Genomic DNA, 9,945 nt, shown 5'->3' on the forward strand with positions numbered 1-9,945 from the left:
TCGGTGTCAAAGTCGCTCCACACTTAAGTCAGGCCAAAACTTTGCCATACCTTATCTAAGCAATATTCATTCATTCTTTCCTATCTATTATTTTGTCAGAGAGAGAGAGAGAGAGAGAGAGAGAGAGAGAGAGAGATCTGTCAGTATACCATGGTTTATTTTCTCACTCTGTTATGCTTTATTTCATGTTTCCTTGATCACCAATTTATTCTATACCTACGATATTAAGAAATCAAGATATTTGTAGAAAGGAGAACTGCCTCCAGACATGTACAGTGATCACTGAAAGTGCCTCCTATAGAGAATCCAAGTGCCTTATCTGTGGATTTAAATGCACATGGAACTGTGTGAAATATTGGCAACAGCGCCAAAATGAGATGCCATGTTGATAGAAAATCTTATTTTGTTTACTGTTATTGCATAAAAATTTTTTTATCAGTTGTGAACTAATGTAATTGATTTAGAATTCTGTGTAACAGAAAAGATGGTATTTGATATCTGTAATGGAAGAAATGGCTTTATCTCCGTTGTTGTTATAAATTTGGCAGATATGTGGAGATTAAACACACGTTGGAGGACCCAAACGGCCTGTCAGAGAGCTCTGGTAAGTTTGGAAATACTATAACCCATTTACAGATGGCTGATAAGCCCCAATGGTGACATGGCCTACTCGTAAGAGAGCTGTAGATTTGTAAATTATCTCATTTAAGAACTCACGGCTATTGTCTGAGGCAAGTATTCTTTGACATCTGAACCGGTCTACAAGGGAATGCAATGCTCTAGCCACTTCTTTTGCTGACTTGTCTTCCATCACATACACATGTGTGAAACATGTGAACGCATCCACAAATGCAAATATAACTAGGTTGTCCTTGCACTGTAGGTAGTTGTCCTACCATGTCCATATGCACTCTATCCCACTTTACTGGCACCACAAGCCACAATGGGCCTTCGTAATCACATGTTGGTACTTTTTTTTATTGTATTACACACATGACAGTTGTTTACAAATCTAGTTATGTCCCTACGCATGCCAACCCAAAAGAAGTGCTGATGGGCTCTTCTAAAGATCTTTCTATGCCTACATGTCCAGCATAAGGGCTAACATGAATCATGTTTATGGCTGTCTCTACCAAAGCTCAAGGGAGGACGACTTAGGCCTGGATATCACAGGGCCTTTTCTCATATCTAGATAACAAGACGTATCCTGCTGTGAAGAACACATCTTTTGACAAATGCACAAAACTCAGGAACTCGTTACTCTCACCTCTCACACAGGCCTTGATCTGACTAATCCAGGCTTCAGACCCCTGACTTTCAACCAACCCTCGCACACTCCAGCCACAAAAATCAACCACACTTTCATTCTCTGGGCATTTATTCTGGAACCCCCCAGACGGAGTTGCACCTACATTTAACCAGCTGCCACCTCAGCTACTTCCATTCACCTGTGAGTGCTTGCGAGATTCCTGTTTTCTATGCATCACATTTACATCTGATTAATTGTCATTGTTTGAATTTGTTGCAACATTGCAGGCATTAGTGCTGGCATTGCCTGTGCCACTGTCATGAGGTTTCTTTCGTCGTTCTTCCTTGTGCTTTGCAGCACGAGTTGTTGCTTTTATGGCGTTCCTGGAGTGAGCATCCGCCACACTATTACTCTGCCCAGGAATATGCTCGATCTTTATGATACCAAACTCTAGGATTTGCTCGATCCAACAAACTTAGCAGGCATGTTAACAAATGTACTATAATTTTTCCCTGCCCCTTTTAGTGCGTGTGATGCAAAACAAACTGGTCTTTCTTAACAAAAAAGGTTGACTGAACCTCGCATAAGCCAAGAGTTCTTCCTCTTTTTCACCCCATTTGAAATCAGGTTGCTTCCTTAATTCATCTAATGACCCTGCTATCTGCCCAAAATCTCTTATAAATTTCATATAATAAACTGTTAGTTCCAGGAAGCTGGCCACATCCTTCACATGTTTCCGGTGTGGAAATTCTTTAATTGATACAACTTTATCGGCACAAGACTTAAGGCTTTCAGAAGTTAATATGTACCTGGAAAAATTTACATTTCTCTAAATTTATTTTCATATCATGGCGCCTTATTACTCCTAAAGCTACTATCAAGATAGCTCAATGCTCCTCTACAGTAGCACCAACTACAATGTTATTGTCTGAATATACAAAAACTCGTGAAAAATGAGCCAGAACATTTTTTAATCCAAAAAGAGGGAAATTGTATACATAATAGCTGATTATTTACTATAGAGGCCGTTTTCTCTTTACTCTCATCATCTAGGGGGATTTGATGGTAACCGGATTTCATTATAAGGTGGTGAAAAATTTACACTCCCTTACTATAAGCAAAAGTTCTTCGATCGAGGGAAATGGATAGGCATTATCTTTTGTAACGGCATTCAATCATTTATATAATCAACACACAACACAACCTGAGAGAGCCATCCTTTTTCTTAACTAAAACGATTGGAGAAGCCCAGGGAGACTCACTTTCTTGAATAATACCCTACTCTTGCAAACTGCCTTATCGTTTCCCCAATTATGTGTTCATGACATGCAGGAGTTCTATAAGGCTTATTTCGAATAGGGGGATGATCTCCTGTTTCTATTTTAAAAGGTAACTTATTACTTCTGCCACGAGGCTCTTCTCCTACCGCTATCACATCTTGATATTCTCTCACTATGTTTCATATACAACAGCGGTAATTCAGAGGTGTTGCTTTGACAGCTGTTTGCAATAATTTTGTCGGTGCTCGCCCTGGACGGGAAACTGTTGGTATTGTCTCATTCCTACAGACATTGACACTTCTACTCCCCCTCCTTTGATCCCATAGAGAGCCATTCTGTGCTCGGGCAAGAACCCAATTCCCAGTATAAAGGAAACAGCATCCATGCGGGTGGTAGGCACCCATGGAATTTGTGAGCCAAAACTCGTCTGCCCAGGGAGATCTGCACTGTACAGTTCTTTATAGTGTGATCATATGATCCCTCTCAGTATAGATCGACAGGCATTCCCTTTGATGCTGTAATGGTGCCCATCACTAAGCATTCCTCGATCAAAGGAACACATTCTCCACTGTCTAATAAGGCATAGTATGTCCTTGTTCCCATTCCCACCTCTGAAACAGGTACTGCATCTCCACCCTTGTGGGAGGGAGGGGCAGTGGAGCGTGCTGCCTTGTTTTTCTCACAGATATATTCACCCTGGTGGCAGTGGGAGCACCCACTGGAGGGGAGAGACCCCCACCTAGTAGCTGATTGGGGGTGGCACTACTCCGACAGGGCCTGCATTCTCTTCTCTGGTCGCTGCTGCCGCTGGCCCTTGGAGTGCCAGAAGGGGATTATTTGCCTTCCTATCTTCCCCGCGACATTCCCCTTCCCCTTGTGGGAGGAGGCGCGTGGTTTGGGGCAGCGCCGTTTTTTTGAGCACTGGTTGACCAGGTGATCTGCTGTACCATACCCATAACAGCTTCTTTGTCTGAAGGAGGGGCATTGGGCGCTCAAGTAACCCTTTCCCCAGCACTGCCAGCAGTCCCCCTGTTGTATCCACACTCCCCCCCTTCCCTTGGGTCCCCTCTGTTGCTTGGCACTGGGTCCCCCTGGAGCTGGTTAGGATGGGTAGAGCACACTTTTGCTTTACAGAAGAATTAATAGCGGCGACGATGGGTGGGAGGTGTATAGATATCAAATACCATTACAATTGCATTGCATATACAGGTTACATGCATACATGTATATTATTAATTTAGAGAATTGCTTACCTTATTATTTACTTTGCATCATTTATCCTTTCACCATTTACACTCTACTTATTGTAAAACCACTTGTTTCATTACGCATCATGGAGACATTCCTATTTATATGATGCATTAATCAGTTCCTGTCCTGTTGTCACTGAGGATTGAAGCGTGGAACTTCGTTCCGCCTTCACATCACTGTGGCTGTCATTATATGGGATTTTAAGAATCTACAGTTTCATTTCCTCACCCTTTGTTCCATTCATTACATGGACATATGTGGCAGGGTTACAAGCCACAATAACATGGCACAGTGAGTTTTTCCAGCGAAAGACTCCAGTCAACTCCGGTCGAAATTCAATAAGACAGCCGCCATTGCTCAGTGATTACCTCTCGTTGTACATTTTGGATCTCTTACAGTGACTCAAGAACAGTGTTGCTAGTCGTTACAGTGTCTCTAGGAGTGCTACAGTGTTTGTGCAGTGCAGTGTTATATATCAGTGTATTACAGTGCAGTGCAGTACAATGTGGTATTAGGATGCATCCTTGCCACTTTTTCGGCAGGATATTTAAATTCAGGCTCGATATTCGCGACCCCATGATGTCCCATTCTCCTTCTCATGCATCGATGGTGACTGAGGTACAAGGCAAGCGACCTACCCCAACAGCCCAGCCCCCACCCCATCCACCCAGGGACCCAGACCGTCCTACCACCACCAAGGTAACACATATACGCATACATACGCTCTCTCACTCGCTGTCTTATCGCTTCATTTCACAAGCCCACTGTAACGAAGATTTTTATTTTTGATCACTCGTGGAACATTCCTTACCTTACATACAGAGAATTGTATAAAGTTCTCATACGATACGTGACTCAACATGTCTCCACAAGAGGAACAGCTATTTGAGTTGATAGATCAGACAGACGATCATACACACGATCAGACAGAGGATCCGATGAGGGATGATGGACCAATGCATCCCACTGCAGCTGATGACAGTACCAGCCCAACCCTCCCACCTCCTCCTACTCCCAATAGGCCAGGAGGCCCAGATAATGATATATTACATCTTATACATTTTCTTTAGACTTCCAGCTTGCAAGAGCAAGAACGATGGAGACAAGAGGAGCAGACCTTCTGACAACAGAAGACAACCAGGAAGACAACCAGCGATTTATGGATGTTTTCACATTGCTATCAGGACAAATTGCGGCATCACAAAACCAGCAACCTGATACGACATCTGCAACCCTGTCACACCTGTTTCCTCAACTTCTAGCATTGCAGTGCATACACCTACAGTTACCAGCAAGCCTAGGGTCCACCCTCCACCCCTCTTGCAACAAGATGTAACATATCAAGCATTTCGTCAATGGAGGCTCCGTTTCGAGGACTATGCAGCCTTAGTTGGACTTGATAAATTACATGAAGCCTCCCAGCTAATACACCTTAGGATTTCCATCTCCCTGGATGTCCAACGCCTGCTTATGCATACACTGGGCATCCCTCATGACACATCACTCTTCCTTACAGAGGTGTTGGATACACTGCAGAAGCACTTTCACAGCCTCAGAAATGAAGCATTACGACGTAGGGAATTATTGTCCTGCAAACAGGCTGTTGGAGAATCATTTGCAGACTACTATGCATGCCTTAAGGATCTCGCTGATGAAGTGGACTTATGCACTGGCAACCTCGCTTCGTGTACTGAATGGCAATTGCAGATGGTGAATTTGATGGGCATAAGGGACAAAGAGTTAACACAATGCCTTATACCCCTCCAACCCTCATCCACCCTTTCAGAGTTTGTGACATATTGTCGCTCCTACGAATCTGCACATGCAACTGCGTCAGCCATTGCATCTTCCACTAGCCAGGTGAGCACAGTATCTTCGTACAAGAGGAACCAGTGCCTACAGAAGAGGACTTCTTAGCGATCTCCAGACCAACACTCTCATCAGTCTTCTAACAGTGACCCTTGTCAATACTGCTCTCACAAGCACGACTCCAGACAATATCCAGCCAAGAGTGCAACCTGTAATAAATGCAGATGCACAGGTCACTGGCCCTGCTTTCAGAAATGCCCTGCTAAGGAAGCTAAATGCAATACCTGCCAGAAAAAGGGGCACCTCAAGAAGATGTGCAGGTCTGCCAAGACAATTCAGACTTTGGATGCAGCCTCACCTTTAAGCCCAAGTGGAAATTGTCCCTCACCACCTACCAAGTCCAGCACCAGTTACGAGTCCCCCACACCAGTTACTGTCTCCCAGTCATTTGGAGATATCTCATCAAAGCTTCAGCTAATCCCCAATACAGGAGCAGATATCACAGTGATCGGCACCACACACTTGGATGCACTCCGTATACCCAGGACAACACTTTTTTTCCACCCATGACAGATGTTGTGACAGCAAATGGATTGATTCCCCATGACGCCAACTGTGGGATGCTTCCAGGCAACATTTCACCTTGGTAATAAGTCGTGCTTTGCAACCATACATGTGAACCAAGGGTATCCAGACCATCCTTATCTCCCATGGACATTGCTGAGCCCTTGCCATAATGTCACCAGACTTCCTGAAGCCCATTCTCAAGTTCCCTGCCTCCGCTATGACATCACCCGCCGCTGCCAAGGACTATTTTCTCCGCCATTTCAGCGACGTTCTCACGTCCAAGATTGACCTACAGACTCGACCGCTAAAGAAAATAACAGTGAGGATCCACCTGAAACCTGGAGCTGTACCGTTTGCGGTACATACTCCCAGGCCCATTCTGTTAGCCCTTGGGGATCAAGTGAAAGAATAACTTAACTCCCTAGTGAAACAAGGAATCATCACACCAGCAGGCGACAAACCTTCCGAATGGTGCCACCCCATGGTCCTGGTACCCAAGGACAAAGGAGTTCACATCACTGTGGATCACACTCACCTAAATTCTCAGTTTGTCTACCCTGCATGGCTACTGGCAGATGGAGCTGGCAGAAGACGACCGCCATTTGACAATTTTTATAACTCCATATGGGAGATTTCAGCACTGCCATGATCCAATGGGATTTTTAGTGACAGGTGATGCATACTGCCACCATGGTGATATGGCCTTACAAGGGATCCCCAACTGTGTGAAAGTTGTGGATGACATCTTCTTGTCTGACAAGGATCTCCCTTCCAACCTACAACACATACACAAAATGCTGACCAGGTGCCATCAATACAGCATCACCCTCAACAAGAACAAAATCACTGTAGCTGCCCTGAAAGTTAACTTCTATGGTTATGTCCTGTCATCCGAAGGTATTGCAGCAGACCCTGACAAGGTATCCACCCCAGATAAACTATGGCAAGATGGTATCGCCAACCCCAGAACAGTAACTTCTCAGAAGATAGGCTAGATATTAGCCCACCTGGTCTTCAGTAAAATTCAATTTCCACTCCTGCGTTTTGTGGGAGGTTCGAGGGCAATTTTGAGTGATATGTTATCAACACAATGAAAACCATAATCCAGCTGTCATTGCTTGGGGACTGGTTGCTTAGGTCTATCCAGTTTGTCGAAGGACCAGGGCAAATGTTGCGAATTAATCTGCGACTAGTTCACTAGTAAGTGGCTGATGGAGTTGGCTGATAGACCCACCTAAATAGATAAGTACCCAGCCCATTCACAAGGACAACTGAATTACAAACATCTACAATTTTACAATCTGATTAAAAAAATAAAGTTCCTACTCTCATAACTACTAATATAAAGGCATATACAAATGGAAGAAAGGGGCCGTATTGCCCTTACAATAACACAAAGTAACACATGGCCGCGCAGCCACGAGAACCTTCTAGAACATTAAAAAAATGCTATGTTACAGAAAAAATGAATTCAATCACAATCCTGAATAGAACCACTATTACAAAAAACAATAGCTGAAACATTATGCCAACGATGGCAAGGATTTACACTGATTACTTACAGTAATGCATGACACTCACAATTGCCTTGTGAAATACGATGATAACTTGCCTAAGCCAGAGCTCACCAACTCGCATCTGCCTCACCCAGGATCTCTATAATGAAGGACGCTCCGAGGGGTGAGAAGCGGATTGTGCTCTTGCGAGCTAGTCATTTTTCGTATCATTGAAATCTACTATAAGAACTTACTTCTTTTTTATAAGTTAAAATATAGACAATTCAATAAACAAGTGTGTATTCCAATGGCCTCAAAATCTATGAACTAATAATTTCTATGAGAATAATGCAATCAAATCAAGAACCATCATGTCCCTGCCGCCACTCGGTATATGTGGAGTTTCTTAAGTAGGCGCCCAGGCAGAATTCAGTCATGGAAAATTAGTGCACTTATTTTTTCACGACAGTAATCACTCGAAATTTGGGTGGCATAGTCGACAATAGTCTCCCTCACTCAAATTTCTGGATGATAACTCACTCCACATTTCTCTTCTTTCATCCTTGTCTAGGGCAAAATTCTGGAAAAGGACATTTTTGAATGGTTCCCAACCCTTCATTTTGCATTTCAGAGACCTCAACACCTTGGCTGTGGCTCTGGTCATCTTCACGGTGGTCTGTGCAATTCTCTGTGCGTTGGTCCAACTCAGTATCCCTTTCCAAGCTTTCAATGAAGGCTTCAATCAACAGGAAGTCCTCCTTGGATCTGGAATTGTCGAATTTGGGAATGGGCAATAACTGCTACAGTTCCCCTCCGATGTAGAACTATTTATTACACTTTTGCTGCTCAGAATTTTCAATGGCAGCATTGTTTGCGCCACTCACATTTGTCTGGTTTCCGACACCCCGTCGTCTCCAATCCAGGTAGGCCTTAATAAGGGCTAGTTTACTCTGTTTGTCTATTTCGTGATTTCTCTCACCCCTTGCCAGACTAATTTGAACAGCTTTAGCGTCCCTCTTGCCTTTGCCATCACTCTCAGTCATGTGGGCCCTCGTGCTTCTTGTATTATACACCATTGTACCTCACTGATATCATTCTGCGTTTAATGATCGAGTTGGCACAAACACAGTGACCCACAGTTGGCTAATGATTGAGAAATTAGTGCATAAAAAAGTTGTACCCCACAAGACTCCACGACTGAAACCAAAATTATGACCCCATCCTGGGTCATGTGGGTCTTTAGTGTCATTGTGGATCATGCAAAAATCAAACGCTCTGGTGGCTAGAGACCTGCAAACTGGTATGTTTGATGACTTGAGCGTAAATGATCAACATACTAATTTGCAACCCTCTAGCCATGGTAGTTTTAAAGTTTAAAAGTGATTAATTGTTTTGGAGCTCAAAAAAGCGCATCTAATTTATCTCGTGACTCACAAGGCTAGGATAGCTCCCGGGCGGGCTACGGGGCCTGAAATGGGTTGGAAAAATGTGTCCGGAAACTTGGGTGTTGTGGTTTGAATTAACACAGTATCTATATTCTAGGATAACTTACACAGTTAGTGGCTGAGGGGGAACCCAACAGTGGGCAGCAAGCAGATCCAAGTTCTGCCCAATTCTTTGGCCAAACTCCCTACCACACAAGCGTATGCCTTGATTATTTCTCTCAGTTCCCCTCAAGTGCTCACAAATCCCCAATATCTTTTCTCCTGGATGTGATTGGGTCCGGCACTCTTCTTTAGGCCTTCCGACCAATTGGTGCCAGAATAGGTGACGCCAAGCACCAATGAACTTTAGGGGGTGTCGCTGGCGGTGAGGGGGGAGGACGCACACCTTCATCTGATAGAAGATGACTATTGACATGGGACTCTTTACGTCCCTTGAAGATTTCATGGCTTCATGGTAGGGGAACCTGACAAGCCCTCTAGAATGGTTCATATATACAAAAAGACTGATCTGAAACGCTTCTTAAAAAATATCGTTGCATTATAAAACCTGATCCGAATCTCAAGTTCCGTCTTTATGTCTTTGACTTAATTAGCAAATCACTAAACCTTTTTCAATTGATGATTTAGACTGGAATCTCGTATGCAAGTTGTCACTACCATCCATCCATTCCTGCTGTCGTAGTTGGAATGATTCGTATGATTTTTGGTTCTGAATAGACTTCACCAATGTTATTTTGTCCTATATAATCCTTTCCTCTTCCCCAATTTAGGTCGATTTTCCCTCCTTTGCAAAGCAGACACCCCTCCCGCCCCCTGTGCCCTTTTCATAGGAAGATTTGACCACAGTT

At 43.8% G+C, this 9,945-nt stretch overlaps 1 protein-coding gene across 3 annotated transcripts in view; it reads right to left on the reverse strand.

Annotated features, from left to right (window-relative positions):
* Nucleotides 1-9,945, reverse strand: part of LOC135200259 (organic cation transporter protein-like) — a 90,055-nt gene that overhangs the window by 70,760 nt on the left and 9,350 nt on the right. The window lies entirely within an intron of this gene.

Source organism: Macrobrachium nipponense, chromosome 26, assembly GCF_015104395.2.
Source record: "Macrobrachium nipponense isolate FS-2020 chromosome 26, ASM1510439v2, whole genome shotgun sequence".
NCBI lineage: Eukaryota > Metazoa > Arthropoda > Malacostraca > Decapoda > Palaemonidae > Macrobrachium > Macrobrachium nipponense.